General features: G+C 31.6%; 1 long non-coding RNA gene across 1 annotated transcript; it reads left to right on the forward strand.

Annotated features, from left to right (window-relative positions):
• Window positions 1-16,077: 16,077 nt before the first annotated feature.
• On the forward strand, window positions 16,078-17,633 carry LOC127126742 (uncharacterized). The gene is made up of 2 exons (XR_007805082.1): window positions 16,078-16,701; window positions 17,365-17,633. It is a non-coding gene; the product is annotated as an uncharacterized LOC127126742 (long non-coding RNA).
• Window positions 17,634-19,713: the final 2,080 nt, after the last annotated feature.

Below are 19,713 nucleotides of genomic sequence, written 5' to 3' on the forward strand. Positions count from 1 at the left end.
CAGAGCCATTGATTGGCTCTGAGAAAAGAGAATTTTCCCAAGAACACGAAGAACCCTAGTTCTTTAAAGTAAAATTAATCGATGGATACACAATATAAATTCAAGGAAGCTGAGGACTTTTGATCAGTGGAACCTCACGAAGAGAGTGATAACTTGTTTGCTCAAGGATTTAACTCGTAGTTACCTTTCAAGCTGAAGTTTCGGAGGTCAACAATGGAAGAAATGTGAAGCATGATGCAAAATGTTCCAAGGAAAAGTGATGATGCAGTTAGCTTCAAATGATGTCGATGAAGCTTTCTAGGCAAACATTTGAGGTAAAAAGAGCTTGGATTGAAGAAACCACAAACTGTTTTTTTAGTGATATCGGGTTCAAGTGAGGTAGGGTTTTTCTGGATATTCAAGCTTCCAAATGAAGGAAAATCACTCCCTTATTTATAGTAAATGAAATTGGAAGCTCACAAAAGCCAAATAAATCTGGAATTCGTGTGAGCTAGGGTTGACATTTGCAAAATGAAACTCGTGTGAGATGAGGAGTGAAAAGCATGAACTGATGATGGAACCTGGTCATTTTGTGTTGGGTTGCACTCATTTTAGCATCATAAACAAGTTTCAAATGCGCAAGTGGTCCCAAAATGAAAATTGACCTGTAATTGCAAAATATGGGCTTCGTGCAAAACAGAGTCCATAACACCATGTTTGAAGCTAGGCCAAATGAAATTCACTTGCGCATTTTGTGATTTTATTTGTGCCTTTTGTTCATTCCATTGCAATGAATCAAATGCAAAAATAACCACATCAAAAGGAGGCCTGAGGTGAAAATGGAAGGTGCTGAAAGTTGAGGTCATGGCATGCTTTCTAGGTCAGGAATTTGGTCAAACAATCTTGGCATGTTTTGGGCATCTTGAGACTCCAAGTTCATGACACCATACATTTTTATTTCCTCGTGCATTTTGAGCCAAATTTAGGCCAAATGAATTTTTACATAAGCTTAAAAAAAGGCAACACATGGCTGCCAAGTGGGGGTCATGACAAGGTTTCGGCCCATTTGGCAACTTAGCCCTTTCCAAGATTGAGGTCCTTAAGGGTTGAATTGATGCTTGATCTTTGAAGAAAAGTTGTAGAGGAACTCATTAGGAATATTTGGCTCAAATAATCTTGTCAACTGGTTGAAAAGTGAAGAAGTTATGGGGTTTGGAGCAAAAGTAAGCCATACTTGCAAATTAGGTCAACCAAACTTGTGTCAACTTGTGCAAACTTGAAATTCTCTTGCATCCCAAGTAAAAAAGATGTTGAAATGATCATTCCTTGAAGAAAATATTATTAAAGCTTGAATGATCTTGAAGATGGTTTGAAAACTGAGTGATGCGGTATGGAAATAAACACATGAACCACCCTTGAATCAATGAACCACACTTGCATATTTCTTGACCAAAATGACCTTTTGTTTTATCTTGAATTGAGGCATGATCACCTACATGAACAAGGGAACAAAAAAGTACCATTTCTTATTGATGTTTTGGCTAGTTGATAAGTAAATTAAAGTGAAAAAACCCTAATGTTAAGATTAAACAAAGAATGTGGCCATGCTTGTGAGTCAATGACCTAATGCAAAGGTCATGCTAAAGTTATAATGATGCATGATATGATTCCATGTATGCAAATGAAACTCAACAAAAGGTAGGAAAAATGAGAGTAAATATTGGGGTATGACATGTTTTAATTCATAGTTTTGATTTTACTTTATTTGATTTTAATTTATAGTTTTGATTTTAATTTATATGATTTTAATTTATATGATTTTAATTTATAGTTTTGATTTTAATTTATAGTTTTGATTTTAATTTATAGTTAATTTTGGTTTTATTTTATAAATTTATATTTTAAATTTTAAATTATTTTATTTTGTTTTATGAAATTTTCTTTATAATTTAGTTTTGATTTTTATTTATAGTTTATTTGGTTTCTATTTTTATTAATTTATAGTTTTAGTTTTATTTAGTTTTAAAAGTATATTTGGTTTTATTTGATTTTTATTTTATTTTATTTGATTTTATTAATTTAGCTAAGGTTTTATTTTATAGTTTTGCTTTTAATTCATTTAATTTTGAATTATAGTTTTGGTTTAAATTAGTTTATCTTTTTTTATTTTATTTTATTTTATTAATTTATTTTTTAATTTTAATTAATTTGCATTATTTTTTATGAATTATTCTTTATAAATTGATTTTGATTTTAATTTATTGTTTTATTTGGTTTTATTTTATTAATTTATGACTTTAGTTTTATTTGGTTCAAAAAAATATTTAGTTTTATTTGATTTCATTTTTATTTGGTTTTATTTTTTTAATTTAAAATAAGAAGAAAAAATGAAGCAAACTAAAAATGTGGGTGGAAATGAAATTTTTGTGTACAAATAGATTAACCTTAGTGTCGGCCTTAGCGTTGACCTCTATGATCACGACCATTTAAATAAATAAATACACAAAAAAATAAAAAATAAAGGCAAACAAAGGTTATGGAGGAAATGAAATATGTGTGCACAATAGATTTAAATTATCGTCAGTTATGACTTCCACTAATATATAAAAAAGGATATAACAAATTACATCCTTTTGTCTTAGCATCGACAACCATCGCCACTAATATTTTGATAAATAAATAATAAAATAAACATATAATTAAATAGACATTTAAAGTCGATTTAAAGTGACACTAATAAAAATTAATAAAGATAAATAAAGATTTAAATAAATAAATAAAGTAGCGATGGTGACGACCAAAACTATATTTAATGGTAATATGATTTAACATGTTAGCGTCCGATTTTAGTGACACAAAATCGAAATCCTTGTTACGTCCATCATCAACAACAAAATGGAGCTAACTATAAAAACAAAAATTATCTAACAAAGCAAATAATATTCACCGTGAAATTAATTTAAAAAATATGTAGTTGTTTATTAATGATTCCTTTATCTTTGAATCATAAACTTTGTTTTTTTATCCATTAGAATTACCTTCCAACTCTTGAACATTATGGGGAAAGTCTTGAAATATTCTAACAATTCTACCCAAATACCCTACTAACAAATGAGCAGTAATCCTATTGTGTGACCTTCTGAATCTAATTCAAGTATTATCCATGTTCCATCGGAAGTTGTTTTTACAACCAAGTCTTGCACACATAAACGCGTATTTGAAATATGACCTGCCTCATCTATCACATAAAAAAGTTAACAAAATAATGTCATAACTCAACTATGTAAAATATTTAATTTATTTAAAGATGCTTTAACCTTAAATTACTTACTAATAATATTTACATCCCAATATTCAGAACTAGCCACTTGAAAAACATATTCAATCTCATCTTATACCATAATATCTTCCATGTGAGGGTGTGAAATGTCATGGTAAGAAAATGTCTCTGAAGAAAGTGATGGTTCTGCAGTTTGGATTGGCAGAGGGATTATTGTAGTTTGAATTGGCAGAGGGTTTATTATAGGTTGGATTAGTGGATGAGTTATTGATGATTTTAGATTTGTCGCTGAACGTATGAGCTTTTTAGATACTTCAAGCTCTCTAAGTTATACAAACCTCGGACGACCGTGCAAGACTAAATAAGATGCATCAGTGAATATCAATCAACAATCAAAATAATTAATTTGTATAGAGTAGTATTAAGAATTTATTACTAACATATGATGGTTTTGAAGAAGACAAAGATGCTTTGTAAAGGTGTTGAGAGAGTTTAGTAAGATTGAGAGCCTTCATCTTTTTCTGTTTCTCTTCTATTGCTTTACGGAGAATATCCTCAAATGATAAAGTCATTTTTCACATCTGGCTTAAACTACAAGTATGGGTGATAAACAAGTTAGCACATTATTCACATGTGTTTTTAGCGAACAATCACGAGTTTAAATAGTGTGTGAGATTAACTAAAACAATCTCTGAAGCAATTTTGTTCAAACACGTGTACAAGAAAGTATGTATGTGAAGCGACTATGAATGTGTGTTTGTAGACAGAATAACCAAAAACTTTAACAATGAAAAAGCTTGAATAAAAATAAAAGAAAACTGCAATAAATGGTATTTGATAAATGCAGTAAATGACAAAAATAGTAAAGTGTTTCAATTAAGGAGAAATAAAGACAATAAAGAAAAAGGGACGTAGAGTCACGTGTTACTCAAAAACCGTTTTGTACTTTGACATGGGTACTCCAGTTCTTTAGAGAAACTATATGAATTTTTGGGACATTTATTACAATGTATGAATCTTGTATATATACTAAACTAAAGATAACCGTCTCCGACTACTTATTCCTAGAAAATAGACACATCTCCAAAAACACGCAACTTAATCTTCTGATGCACTTCCATGATGTCGGTACTTCAAAACTGTTGAAAACCATTATCCTATGTTCGTAACTTCTTCTAGCGACTGATAATTGCCTGCTCGTCGAAGGCGATCGCTGACAGCGGTAAGACCCCTCTCAAGTCTTCAGTTTCTAAAATCTTTTAAGTCTTTAAAGTTCATCGAATGCTTCAACTTCGACATGGTATCGAGTGATCGATAGATATGTTCCCAAGACTCCTCCAAATCATGTTCCAAGATCTGCTCTTTAGATTCTTCCAAACCATGTTTCAAGATGCTAGTCAAAACGTTCCAGTCGCCGTATTCATTCCTGTTGACTTGTGTCAACCAATGCCAACACTTAGCATTTTCCTAATGCATCGTTCAATTGATATTTTCCAAATAAAAATTCCAGGCTAACACACACTAAAAGTAGTAAACATCAACATTTTATATTAGCGACTACAAATTTGATAAATATAACATAAACACAATAAATTAAAAGACAAATTATGCAATAAAACATAGAGTAACAATGTCATGTGTTGGTACTTCATTTTTATAATGATGAAGCAACATAATAATTAAGAATACATATATTAATTAGGGATAAGAAACAAAAAAACATAAGTCTCACATGAGTTACAAACAAGATAGACTTCTTATTAATAAAAAATTATATCTTAATTATTGTCATCATTAGCCACTGAAGTTCGAGGATCATCATTCAAAAAAATTTGTTCCAAATTTTGTGATGGATATGAGTCAATAGGTGTCATAATTTTATCATTTCCACCCATGTCATACAAGTCATTTGGCATCAAATGAACATGTATGCTCCACCTTTGTTCATTCTCATCATCCACATAAAAAACCATATGAGCTTCTGAAGCTTGAATGTATGGCTCATTATTTTCATTTGCTTCAGTATGTAGTAGTCTTTCAAAGCTTATAGAGGTAATACCCAAGTTATCTATCTTAATGCCTCTTTGTTTTGTGGTATTAGCCCATTCACATTTAAACACGAGCAATGTGAAACCATCATAGGAAAGCACAATAATGTCTACAAATCTTCCATAGTAAGGAACCCCTCGAAATCTCATTTAGATATCACTATTACTTGGATAACATTGTGTCCCAAACATGTCAAAAACTACACTGATTTGTGTTTTTAAAACATTATCTCCTTTCAAGGTTTGAAACTTGAATCAATTAGTAAACCTTTTCACTTTATTAAAAGGGCCATGAGCAAGACTAATCAGAAAATCTTTATCTGGTCCATTAATGTTGTCAAGATTGTTACAAATCTATACATTATACAACATTCAATCCGTCATGTTATTATTAAAAACCAATTCCATACAAACATATATTTTTTAAAGAAAAACTACCACGATTGCGGAACCAATGAGAAAACTCTCTATGAACCTTCTTGTCTATCTCAACCAAACTTCTTTGATTGTGCCTCATTTGGTTGTGAGTAATACTTCAGAACTGCATATTTGGTTATTTCATATTAGATATCAAAAAATCTTAATAGTGTAGATGATTCAAATGGAATAAAACTACTTACTTTAGATAGCCGTCAACTATTGGAAAATTATTTAAAATGTGTCTATCAGCCTGCAACATTTCAATTGGTGTTAGGGTGTAATATGAAGATCCACCAACAACTTTTCCAACTCTAGGAAACAATTACACTACACGTGAACATGTTTGGATATCACCAATATGGTCAACATCTACACGTCTAGGTTGATTAAATATAGCCTGAACATTTTCTAGATATCTTGAACAAGATGTAAGAATCTCTTGAAAACAATATCCTTCTGCAATAGACCCTTTTAGTTTTACCTTATTACATACATACAATTTAAGTTGTGCCAAGTACCTATTATTGAACCACAATAATATCGATTAAAAAAACTTTCTACTTTATAATCTAGTAACATTAGAACAAAATCACATAGTTTACTTTCCAACAGGATACACCCATTGATAATGAATAGGGACTCCAAGTTTAACTTCTCCAATAAGGTGAACAACCAAGTGAAGCATAATCGTGGAGAACGAGGGATGAAAAAACATTTCCATGTGGCATAAAGTGAAGACAATTTGGTTTTTCAAAATTTTCCAAGTCTTCACTTTTCAATACTTTACCACATAATTCTCTAAAGAATGAGCACAATTAAATCAATATTGTTGAAATCTCATGAGGTAATATTGTGTGAGTGGATAATGGTAGAAGTTGTTCCATTAATATATGGTAATCATGACTCTTCATCATTCCATTCACCTTGAGATTTACCAAGTCAGTGAATCTAAAATGTTGCTTGAATAACCATCAGGCATCCTGATATTCTTTAAAGTTGTTAACAAATTACTTTTTATCTTTACCCGTTAGCTTAAAGGTCACAAGAGAAATTCTACCATTTTCATCAGGCCAAAGATCAGGTCTTATGCCCATATTTTGAAGGTCTTCTCGAGCTTTAACATGGTCTTTACTCTTTTTCCTATCATTTATTAAAGTAAATATGATATTATTGCACACATTTTTCTCAATATGCATCATATCAAGATTATGGCGCAAAAGATTATCCTTCTAATACGAAAGTTCAAAAAATATGTTTTTCTTTTTCCATTGTTGAGGATTGCCTTGTGTAGGATCACATTGTGTACAACCACCTTTTATAGGTTGACATTCACGTTTTCTTTTTACCAGTTTTATTTTTTAAAATTTAAAAAACAAAAAGAATGGAGTCAAACTAAAAATGTGGGTGGAAAAGAAATTGTCGGCACCAATAGACTAATCTTAGCGTTGACCTCCATCATCGCTGCCATTTAAATAAATAAATACACAAAATAATAAAAAATGGAGGCAGACAAAAATTATGGGAGAAATGAATTTTTTGTGCATTTAAATTAGCATCGGCTATGACCGCCACTAATATAAAAATAAATAAATAGAAGATAACAAATTACACGCTTCTGACTTAACATCGTCAATCACCGCCACTAATATTTCGATAAGTAAATAATAAAATAAACAAATAATTAAATAAACATTTAGTATCAATTTGAAGTGACACTAATATAAGAAAAAAGATAAATAAAATAAATAAATAAATAAAGTAGTGATTGTGCCGTCAAAAGTTATATTTAGTGATATATCAAAAAAATTTAAAGAAATGATTTAACATGTTAGCGTCCGATTTTAGTGGCACAAAACCGAAATCTTTGTTACGTCCATCATCAAAAATAAAATGGAGCTAACCATAAAAATAAAAATTAGTTGATAAAGAAAATAATATTCACCGTGAAATTAATTTTAAAAAAATGTAGTTGTTTATTAATGATTTCTTTATCTTTGAATCATAAACTTTGTTTTTTTATCCATTAGAATTGCCTTCAAGCTCTTGAACATTATGGAGAAAGTCTTGAAATATTCTAACAATTCTACCCAAATACCCTGCTAACAAATGAGCAGTTGATCCTACTGCGCGACCTTCTAAATCTCATTCAAGTATTATCCATGTTCCATCAAAAGTTGTTTTTCCAACCAAGTTTTGCACACATAAACATGTGTTTGAAATATGACCCACCCCATCTATCACATTAAAAAATTAAATAAAATAATGTCATAACTCAACTATGTAAAATATTTAATTTATTTAAAAATACTTTAGCCATAAATTACTTACTAATAATATTTATATCCCAATATTCGGAACTAGCCACCTGAAAAACATCTTTAGTCTCATCTTATACTACAATATCTTCCATGTGAGGGGTGTGTCATGGTAAGGAAATGTCTACGAAGAAAGTGATGGTTTGGCAGTTTGGATTGACAGATAGGTTATTGTAGTTTGGATCGACATATGGGTTATTGTAGGTTGGATTAGTGGAGGAGTTATTGATGATTTTGGAGTTGTCGTTGAACGTGTAGGAGCTTGTTGGATACTTCAAGCTCTCTAAGTTGTACAAAACTCGGAAAACCCTTCATAGACTGAATAAGATGCATTACTAAATATCAGTCAACAATGAAAACAATTAATTTGTATAGAGTAGTATTGAGAATTTATTACTAATAGGTGATGGTTTTGAAGAAGATAAAGATGACTTATAAAAAGGTTGGGAGAACTTAGTAAGATTGAGAGCCTTCAAAAAACAATGAGCATTAAAAGTAAACAAACAATGTAAAGCTTAAAAAATGTGTTTTTTAATCTGCAAGTTACATTTCCTGCGGATTTGAGCTAAAAATCCATAGAAAACCTGTTTCCTGCTGTTTCAGGTTCCCAACTAAAACAATCGAGGGTAATGTAGATCCATAAGTAAAACCGCAATCGACATTCACAAGAAAATTTGAAGGATTTAAAAATAGCAGATAAATCCGCAGGAGTTAAAATCTATAGTAAATCCACAACTAATATATTTCGAAACAAAAAAAATTAACTATATTTAATTGATAAATTGAGACTATATTATATTCATTTTTGCCTCTCACATTTGTCTAATACATCTTATATGGCCATTTATTGCTGCCAAGTGAAGAGTTGTTATTCCACTGAGATAATCTCCTCTTATAACATGTTATTAAATTACATAGTCTAAACTCTAGCGATTTTAAAAATCAAAGTTTCGTCATGAAAAATAGAAGAAAAAAGTTAACACAACTCACTTGCATCTAAAGAATAGAAGTGTCTTTACAACCTTCCAACGACCATATCTACAAGCTTGCATCAATTCCTTCTTAATATCATAGTAAAATACTTTTGCAATTGCGATTGTGGAGACCTCAAAACCTTTATATTGGTGGTGGAACCATAAATAAAAAATAATTATATCAGCTTGTTTTGTGTTCATTTAATTTATGAACTCTTGGCACATAGTTTAGTACAGAAATTAAAATGTTACTATCCTTTTTTTTTATCTTAATGAAACAATGGAAGTCTACCAAGGTAGACACAAGCGGTAACAGATTGGTGGTGGGTTTGGATCCTGCAAAAATCATTCTTACTGCTACTTGACTTGAGATTCTTAGGAAAAATTTACAAGACAAATTGATTTCAGATACTCCCCCTCCTAGGCCTTTGATTCATCATGCTTAAACTTGCCTGAACCAAAAGAAGTATTCGGAACACCTTGCAATGATCGCACTGCATTTCCATATGAGAAATATATTTAGCATACTTAATACTTATTTGGCACATGCCAACTTCCATTGGAAGATTGTGCAGATATATTTTCCAAAATCTTATTCATCTTTCGTGAATATATTTAGCATATATAATAATAAAGTTTCAAAATCTTACATACAAACTCCAGGGAATTGGACAAAACTATGAACTCAATTCATTGAGCAAGCTGATGTGAAGTAAGCAGCTACAACTAACAGCAGGATGTATAACCAGTACCTGCGATAAACACCTTAAAAATAATTAATAAAACAGAAAAAATAAGGATTAAAAATTTCAGTCTAATTTTATAAATATAAAAAATTATGAAAATTATAAAAATATATTAAAATGAAACTAATATGTACTAAAATTATTTTTGAAAAAATAAGTTTGAATTCTAAACTAAAAAATGAATAAAAAAAACTTTTGGTAAAATTTAAACAAGATACTATTATTTTTAGAAAATATTTAAATCTATTAATCTTTTTTTAAAAAACATTTGATTTTAAACGAAAAGAATTATATTATATTTTTTATATTAATAAAATATCAAAAGAATATATAAAAGAAAATTCGTAACAAAATCCGTAGATACGTTTTCTGCGGAATTTCCATAGGATCTTGTAATTTAGATTGGTTTTTAATTCAAAATAAAATTATTGCAGAAAAACCGCACGTTTACCTGCGGAACTTACGGTGAAAACGTATACCGCCAGAAAGTGCAGCTAAATCGCAGTAATACCTGCGGATTATTTTCCGCAGGAAACAGAGTACTTTTAATAATCCCTATTTACAACTTTACCCTATTATCTCAAGTCAGGTTTTCATTTCACTGCATGAGTTTTATATCTATGCTGTGAACTTTCTAGATAAACATAAGCATGACAATGGCTGGAGCTTACAGTAAATATGGGTTGGAATAAGTTAAATAAGCTATAACAATTTTTTTGGAAAAGATTGAGGGCTAGGTTGGTTGTTGAAATCTGTATCATATCCGCGAGAAGTGAATCGCTACTTTTCTCGGTGTTCATTGGTTTTAAAATTTGAAGGAACTCAACATCTATCTGATTAAAACTCTGGCTAGAAAAATTCAAAGGAATAAAACCTAGACAATAAATGCATGGTTTTAAATTGCGGTTGCGGATGCGGGTGTTGCGATTGCGATCATTGCGCTTGTTGCAATGAGTATTGCGGCCGTTGCGGTGTGAACTTTTATAGGTAGGTGTTTGAAATACAATGTTGAAAAACACTTAATGTTAAGTTTTTTAATTACATATAGGATTCTAATATTTCGTTTCTTGATTAAGATACTTGAAGAATCATGATTGAAACGATTTGATATGATTCATAGTATAGTTGAAGGTGTAATTTTAAAATCACATCGCAATTGCGGTCTGATACGGATGCGGAGGCAACCCCATCCGCAATATTGCAGGTGAAATTGCAGTTGCGGATCACAATTTAAAACCATGAATAAAAAGTACAAGATAACCAACAAAAACGTCTAGAAAAAGGAAGCATAATCCATTCAAAACATCTCATTTTGATGAATACCAACAACTCTCTTAAGTAGATGAAATCATACTGTAAATCATATGATATTTTAGCATACGTTTTAGAGTTGGAAAGTTTACTTCTTGCTAGTTTTCTTCCCTTGGTGGATTTCTTAAGGTGAAAATAGATATTTCTCAGCCAAAAACTTAAAGGGTAAGCTAGACGCATCCTACTCAATCTTGTTTCGGGTCATCCATTTATGTGCACTCATTACTCATATCAGGTTAGTTCAATATTAATGTTCTTGCCGAGTACTATAATAAAGTCATATTTATTTCAGATGCAGATGCTTATCGATTTAGATTATGCTTCTAGAATCCGATGTTTTCAGAATCTGTGTCAGTATCGTATCCGATGAATGTGCTTCACTGAAAAATACAAAAAGTTGAGTTATAATAATACAGATGAGTGTCAATGGTTTTACACTTGATGGTTTAAGCCTGCAACTTCAAATACAAAGCTAACAACTATTTCTTGGACACTCAATTGGAAAAATTCGGCTATTAGGTTGTTTCTTTAGTAGCTTGCGTGAGGTTACCACCAATTAATATTTGTAAGTGATTAGATTCCATGCATATTTGTTGTCGGTATACAGATTTTTTATACATTCACTCATGAGATTGCTATGAAAGTGTATCAAAATTAAATTCTATATTATATTGTTATTCTAACTTTAAAATTCAATGATGTGTAATGTGGGTACTATGGCTCAGCAGTTTGATGTAGGAAATGAAATGCTCAGTTATTCTATTGTCGGAAAATACATTTTACAATGTTGGTAAAGAGATACCATCACAGTTGATTAACCATTGTGAAGTTGAGTGTGATTCTAAATGTGTAGTTTACAATAATAATCTATTGCCTGTTGTAATAAACATGATAACATGCTACATATAACAACGATTGTTTTAAACCACCGTTGTGAACTAATTTTTAGGTCCTCGATTCGGTACCCAACAACACCATTTTTGGTGAGAATAGAAAAATCGTAAAATATAAAATCTTAACTAAGATCGGAAGAGCTTGCCCGATTATTTTTGAAAGATCAAGAGAGGGTAATAAGATCGTATAACATAAGATCGCAATAAAATTTGTAAGATCCTACTAAAATGAAAAAAAAATAGTATATATTTAAAGTATTTTTACATGATATATATTAGTAGGCAAGTGTATTAGTGAGAAAATGACTCTTTCATGAGTTTTTATAGTTTATTACTACCACATGAAACAACGGTTAGACATTATAGACATATTTGGTCAATTACTAGGATTATCATAAATCAATTAGATCGAGATCATGACAACCATGCTTATAACAACGGTTTTATTAAACAATCGTTATGAAATTTTTTGTTTTTTTAATATATATATATATATATATATATATATATATATATATATATATATATATATATATATATATATATATATATATATATTATTTTACTTAATTCTCAATTTTTTAACTGAAAATTTTCAAAATTGTATCAGACCAGAAACAACAACGCATCCATTTGTGAATTGAATTAGACAAAAAAATGTATTACATCAAAGACAAAATTTTATTAAGAACCAAAAATTGTATATTATATCAAAAATAAAATGGGACAAAACAACCTACAGTTTACACATCATTATATAAAATAATAGTATCTTGGTGTCTTGACTTTAAACACCTATAATTTTAAATAATAATACTTGTTAGTAAATAATCTTAGAAATTATAACTTACAACAAATTATGAATGAAGAATATAAAATACTTATTAAATTTCCCATATGCTTTCTTAATGATCATTATGAATAACATGCACATCACATCTGTCAACTTCTTCATATAAAGTAGGCACTTGTGTTGCGTAAGAAGGAGCATAAGATATATCAAAATTTTCATCACTATGAGGAATATATTTTCCTTCAAGAACAATTGACCATCTACTCGATAAGTCTGAAGGGTCTGTCACATAATTATTTTTTTTGCTTGAGTAGCCATGAAGAATGGTTCAGTCATATAATTTGATTGTCTTGCCAAGGTCATAAGTTTATACACCATTATTATTGGGAATCCACTTGCATTTAAATAAAGGCGCTTTGAAAATAACATAATCAATCTCTAAAATCTCCTCAATGACACCATAGAACGTGCTAGTTTCTAAAATAGGATTCTTATCTTTAGAATTAGAGAAATACATGGAATCAGTCTCAACCATAACCCTGCTATTTTGTATTGTACTATGATCATCTTTTGATTTTGTATTAAAAAATTTAAAAATGTTGTATGCAGTCCAAGCCATCACATTAAAGTTTGGCATGTACGATAACCATTTAATTGTCCCGGATGCACTATCATCATTATGAATATCTTGTTATGTTATGTCAACAATAACTTTTCATTCATTCGGGGATATTTTTTCTTTAGAGTTGTTTCGTGAGTAGATATGTAAGGTTTAACTTCACTAAGATTATTCAATATATAGAAACGCGCTTCAAGAACTACATCCTGGGCCATTGACTTAACATTTAAACCTTGAATACCTCTACCTCCAAACCTGTCAGCACGAAGAGACTTTGGAAATTCTATAGACTCTATTTTGACAAATAATTTGAACAAAACTCAATAGGTTTTTCTGTGATGTACCTTTCAACGATCGAGGCTTCCGGTCGGTGATGATTCTTCGTATATCCTTTAAAGATCTTCATGTATCGCTCTATTAGATACATCCACCTTAAATAAACTGGACCATAAATTCTGATTTCTCTGACTAGATGAATAAGTAAGTGAACCACAATGTCAAAAAATCATGGAGGATAATACATTTCCAATTAACACAAGATTATTGCAATCTCATCTTCTAATTCATCTAATTTTTTGAAATCAAGAACTTTATTACATATAGCATTGAAGAATAAAAAAAATTTAGATATAGTTACTCTTACATTTTTTGGAAGGATGCCACGGATAACCTATGGTAGAAGTTATTGCATCAAGACATGACAAACATGAAATTTTAAACCAATGAAATTGAGATCTTTCATTGATACAAATTTCTTGATGTTTGATGAGTAACCTTAGGGAACTTTGATACCATGCAAACACTCGCAAAAAAATTTCTTTTCCTTTTTAGATAGAGCGTGACATGCCGGGGGCAAATAACTTATTTTTCCACTATCTTTTGGAGCCAGCTCTCGTCGTATACCCATCTCCACCATATATAAATGGGAATTCTTATTATCTTTAGTATTACCAGGAATGTTTGGATGTGTTCCTATGAAACTATTACACACATTTTTCTCCACATGCATCACATCAAGACAACCTCTTACATTGAGGCTAGAACAATACGGAAGATCAAAGAACACTGATCTTTTTTCTAAATATTTCTCTCAACGGGATCTTTTTTATTATTTTCAAAGAAAAGAATAAGGTGCTCTTGTCATTGATAAACTTCATCGCCAGTTAAAGGTTTATGACCAATCGTTCTCCGTAAAAAACCTTCAGCAATCTACGATAAGGATGATTGGGTTTTAGAAATTGTCGATGTCCAACGTAAAATGACGTTTTTTAAACTCAAGCTGGTGAAAACATGTATTATATTCATATATAGTACATGTTTTATGTCCTTTGTATCGCGGCGTGAAAAATTGCCTAGAGCACTCACACGCTCGAGATGATAACAAATTCGCCACTAAACTTTATTTATTCCAAAATAAAAGGAAAAATATTGTGAGGATGAGGTATTAGTATCCCTCACATCCTTTGTACTCAACGAGATTCATTTAGTTAGATTTGCGAATGTAATGTTAGATTACATTATTTTTTCTCTTCGAGTGATTAAAAGCTCAAAAGAAAAAGAAAATGGATCGTAAAGAGGTTTTTTATTAAGCTGCTTGACAATATTACAGATCTTGCTCATATGTATCCTCAGGTGCAATGAGTATTTCAAAGCTACATAGTTCTTCGTAGAAAACTATGTATTAGTTGGTTGATTTTATTGAACAAATGTTTATATCACATTCTAGGGGTTAAATGTTGTTTGTAGGCTCGTAATTGGAGAATTAAGAGTTTGTTTGTATCGGGGTAGAATGGACTAAACAATGTTATTTTGTAAAAAGGTTTTGATTGCACGGGGGCGAGAAAATGTTGGTTTGATGTGCTGAATTGTGTTTAGGAGGATGACGAATGCTCGGTAAGACAAAGATGTATGCCTCGGGGCCGATTATTCGGGGGTTTCAAGAGGTGTAAACTCCTATGTCCCTTTTTCATCCACGGTCTTTATGAAATTTATTTACGGAAGAAGAGGGTTTAGTAAGACCAAGACGTGTGTGCCTTGGGGCCGGTTGTTCGAGGTTTCATGAAGTGTGTACCCCAATGTACCATTTTCATCTATGTTTTGGTTAAGTGTTTTATGACGGAAGAAGAATGCTCAGTAAGATCGAGACGTGTGCCTCATGGACAATTATTCAAGGTTCTAATTGAATGTATACTCCAATGTTCCTTTTCTTCTGATTTTATTAAAAAAATGTTTCTAGCAAAGCGCTTAACTTGAAAGGAAGTTTAATGACAATTAAACATTTTGTTTCGTATTTTAAAATGCATTTGAATTTGATTTTTAAAAATACATGACGTTGGATCAAGATTTTTATTATAAAATATAATTGATTTTATTTTTATTAAAATGTTTTTTGTTAAACAAAATAATAAAAATAATTTAAATAAAATAAAATAAAAATAAATGAAATCAGATATGCATAGGGAGTGCATGATATAATATGGGATAAAGAAGCTAGTAAAAAGACAATGTCTGGCCCAAAGGCCCAAAATAATAATAAAAAAATATTGTAATGAAAGAAAATGGGGGTGTGCGTAGCCTAGGACCATGTTGGTGAGGCCCATAAAGGGAAGAGAGCCCAAGTCAACATGATATGAGGGAGTCAAAGGATGACTTAACCTCCATCCGTCTGATGTAAGATCCAAAGGATCTAATGACCAAGGATGATCAGGCGCATGGTAATAGATAGGGTCTCTCTACAAGAGCCTTGGTCAACCCAGCCAGTCAACAGATATAAAGGCCATGGGACGACCACGTGCTAGCCAAAGCCAAGATGAGAAATAGGTAAAATTAAGTGGCTACTCACGTGTTTGAAATCATTTCCCAATTTCATTCTCTCTCCACTATGACCTTTTCTCTCTCTGCTCACCGTGCAAAAATAACTTAAACCAAATTTCTCACCACCCACATAGATCAAACATGGCCATCCACCAAGAATAACTCATGAACACCGTGAAGGTGTTCATAAGCGAAACCCAGAAATCCCCAAAGTCGTTCTAAACCTTAAAGTCATGAACACAACCCTAGCCTAAAGCGTTATTTTGACCATGAATCTGCTAACAAAACAATCAAAAAGGCAACCCTGAGCCAGGATCAGGCTCATCCCCATTCAAACCCTAAAATTCAAATTCAACATTAACATTCCAATTTACATGAAGCTTCTATAAATTTAAGTTCAACCGAAGGAAAAGCAACAACAATAAACGCGTAAAGTGAAGAAAATAGATATTAGAGCCTCGTCAGAGCTTGAAACTCTGACGAGAAAACTTAGACGTGGCCAACCTCAGGTAACTCTTAACATCTTTCTGTCTACTTCTGCTTGCGTGTTTTTGCTCCTATTCCTCTCTGCCTCTTCTTATGTACCCTTTGTTTTGCTCCGGTGAGTGAGGGGGGAGTTTATAGGGATAACTCAAGCTTCCTTAAGCTTCAAAGAAAAGCTTAAGGAGCTTTATTTTTTAGAGCTTATGAAGTTTCAGGTTCGTCTAGGGTAATTGCTTGATGTTTATGAGTGATGCAGTGAGGCTTTTTATAGGGGAAATGAGTGTGATTCTTATGGATTTTGAGAGGGAAAAATGAGTTTGTTAGGGAATTATTTGGGGGGAAAGTTGGGGATCCTCTGAGATAAGGAAACGAGTGTGAATAATGCATGAATTTGTGAGTTGAAGATGGGAAAACCGGGAGTGGAGGATGGCATGAATGACAAGTATGTTATTATGTAGGTGAGATAGAGCACGCGTTTGCACCGATTCCTCCTTGATTCTATTTGTTTTTTCTTTTTAATTTTCCTTTCAATTGATGATGAGTGCTATTGTGAATGTATATTGGATGGCATGGATGTTATATTTGTAGGGGCACGTAGTTTGCACTTTTGTTTCAATCTATTTTTTTTTTCTCAATTCGTTTTAATTTGTGTTATGATGATGTTGATGCTATGTGGATGGTGATGTAAGACTGGTGGTATGCCCTGGTTGCTACAAAAAACTTGTGCTTCCTTATTATTCCATTTCAACCTCTTTCTCCTTTTTTTACTTTGTCTTGTTCTGTATGTTATGCACAATGGTGTGAAGTGTGATATGGCATGGTTGTGCTTCGATGCCATGAGATTATGGAGATGGTTGTTATCATGTATGGACGGATAGAAAAAATCATGTAATGTGATGTAAAGGTGTGTGTATGCTGATGATTCATGTTTTTTAATATAACAACCATCTTATTTCAATTGATTTTCTTTTCCATTTTTATCTCATTTATTATGTCATGTGTTGGTAATAAGTGAAATGTGCCATATTAAAAAATATAAAATAAGCATGGTTTCCCTTTATGATAAAAATTATACAATAATGAGAAAATATAATTTAAATGAGAATATTAGTTCAATAGCTAATTGGATCTCATGATGCAAAAGTGACATGCAAGAAACATAAAATGGAGATTGCAACAAAAACAAAACAAAACAATCCAATTGTTTTGAATACGACCTTGAAATGCAAAATGCAATGGATGTGATAATTGATTTTACATAAATCCACTTAGTTGACTTGTATTTGACTCAAATAAACTATGCCAAAAGAAAAATGCCATTTATGAAATGTAATGAATAACTATGGCCAACTTAACCTAAGTTCAAATTGACCTAAGCCTAAAAAATGCAAACGTTGTCGTGCAAGATAAATTAAAAGACTAGAGATAAAAGTGGGACAAAATTATGGTACGAAAACTGCCCCGATTTAATTGTTTTGAATCCGAGAGTATGAACAACTATAATTTGCATGTCCTCAAGGTGGAAGTAATTAATACGAAAAGACTCAATTTTTGTATTAAAAGGATGAAATGTAGTGAGATATGAGAACAAGTTTATTGGGATATGATATTAGATCAATATCAACTTGCGAGTTAATATTGATCATAATTGCAGAGGTCGCCATCAACGAAAGGATGATGGTAAGATCATAACTGCAAAGATCGCCACGAACGAAAGGATGATGGTAAGATCATAACATCAAAGATCGCCATCAACGAAATGATAGTATCAAACTTCAAAGATCGATATCAATGAAAGGATGATGGTAAGGTCATATTGCAAAGATTTCCATAAACGAAAGGGTGATGGGAAGATCGTAGCTTTAAAGATCGCCATCAACAAAAGGATGATGATAAAATCAAATTTCAAAGATCGCCATCAACGAAAGGATGATGGTAAGATCATACTGCAAAGATCGCCATCAACAAAAGGATAATGGTAAGATCATAAATTCAAAGATCACCATCAACAAAATGATGATGGTAAGATCGAACTTCAAAGAATACCATCAACGAAAGGATGATGGTAAGATAATGCTGCAAAGATATCCATCAACGAAAGGATGATGGTAAGTCATAACTGCAAAGATTGCCATAAAGGAAAGAATGATGGTAAGATTATAACTACATAGATCTCTATCAACGAAAGGATGATGGTAAGATCATAACTACAAAGTTCTCTATTAACGAAAGGATGACAGTAAGATCATAACTGCAAAAGATCGTGATCAACGAAAAGATGATGGTAAGATCATAATTGCAAATATCCCCATCATCGAAAGAATGATGGTAAGATCATGGTTTCAAATATCTCCATCAACGAAAGGATGACAGTAAGATCATAACTGCAAAGATCGCCATCCACGAAAGGATGATGGTAAGATCAAACTGTAAAGATCACCATCAACAAAAGGAAGATGGTAAGATCACAAATGCAAAGATCACCATCAATGAAAGGATGGTGGTAAGATCAAAATTGTAATCATCTCCATCAACGAAAGGATGATGGTAAGATTAAACTGCAAAGATCGCCATCAATGAAAGGATGATGGTTAAATCAAACTAAGACGTTTGCCCTTAACAAAAGAGTGATAGAACACATGTTGAACAAGAAGATCTGAAGTTCGCGTACTCTGACTCAAGATCAACCATAAAGACTTAGCAAAACTTTGACTTTATTTCAAAATTAGAAACATAGGCCTTAGGCCTTTGACTTTTCAAAACCATTTTCATAAACACTCATTGTAAATAAACTTTAATCCAACTTTGACCTCATTTTTTAAATAAACCTAACTTGTAAATATAACCCATTTCAAGTTGTTTTGTGGTTCCAATGGCCACTTTGTTAAAATATTTTCAAAAACATTAGTCGCAGGTTTGAGTTATCATAATGGTTGATGTAAATCTCACCTCATCCTTAGTGTTGGATTATAAGCCTTCCATGCTTATTATAAGGTTAACCCCTCACTAGCATGTTGAAGCCTTCCTCACATGATGGA

This window comes from Lathyrus oleraceus, chromosome 1, assembly GCF_024323335.1.
Source record: "Lathyrus oleraceus cultivar Zhongwan6 chromosome 1, CAAS_Psat_ZW6_1.0, whole genome shotgun sequence".
In the NCBI taxonomy this organism is placed as follows: domain Eukaryota; kingdom Viridiplantae; phylum Streptophyta; class Magnoliopsida; order Fabales; family Fabaceae; genus Lathyrus; species Lathyrus oleraceus.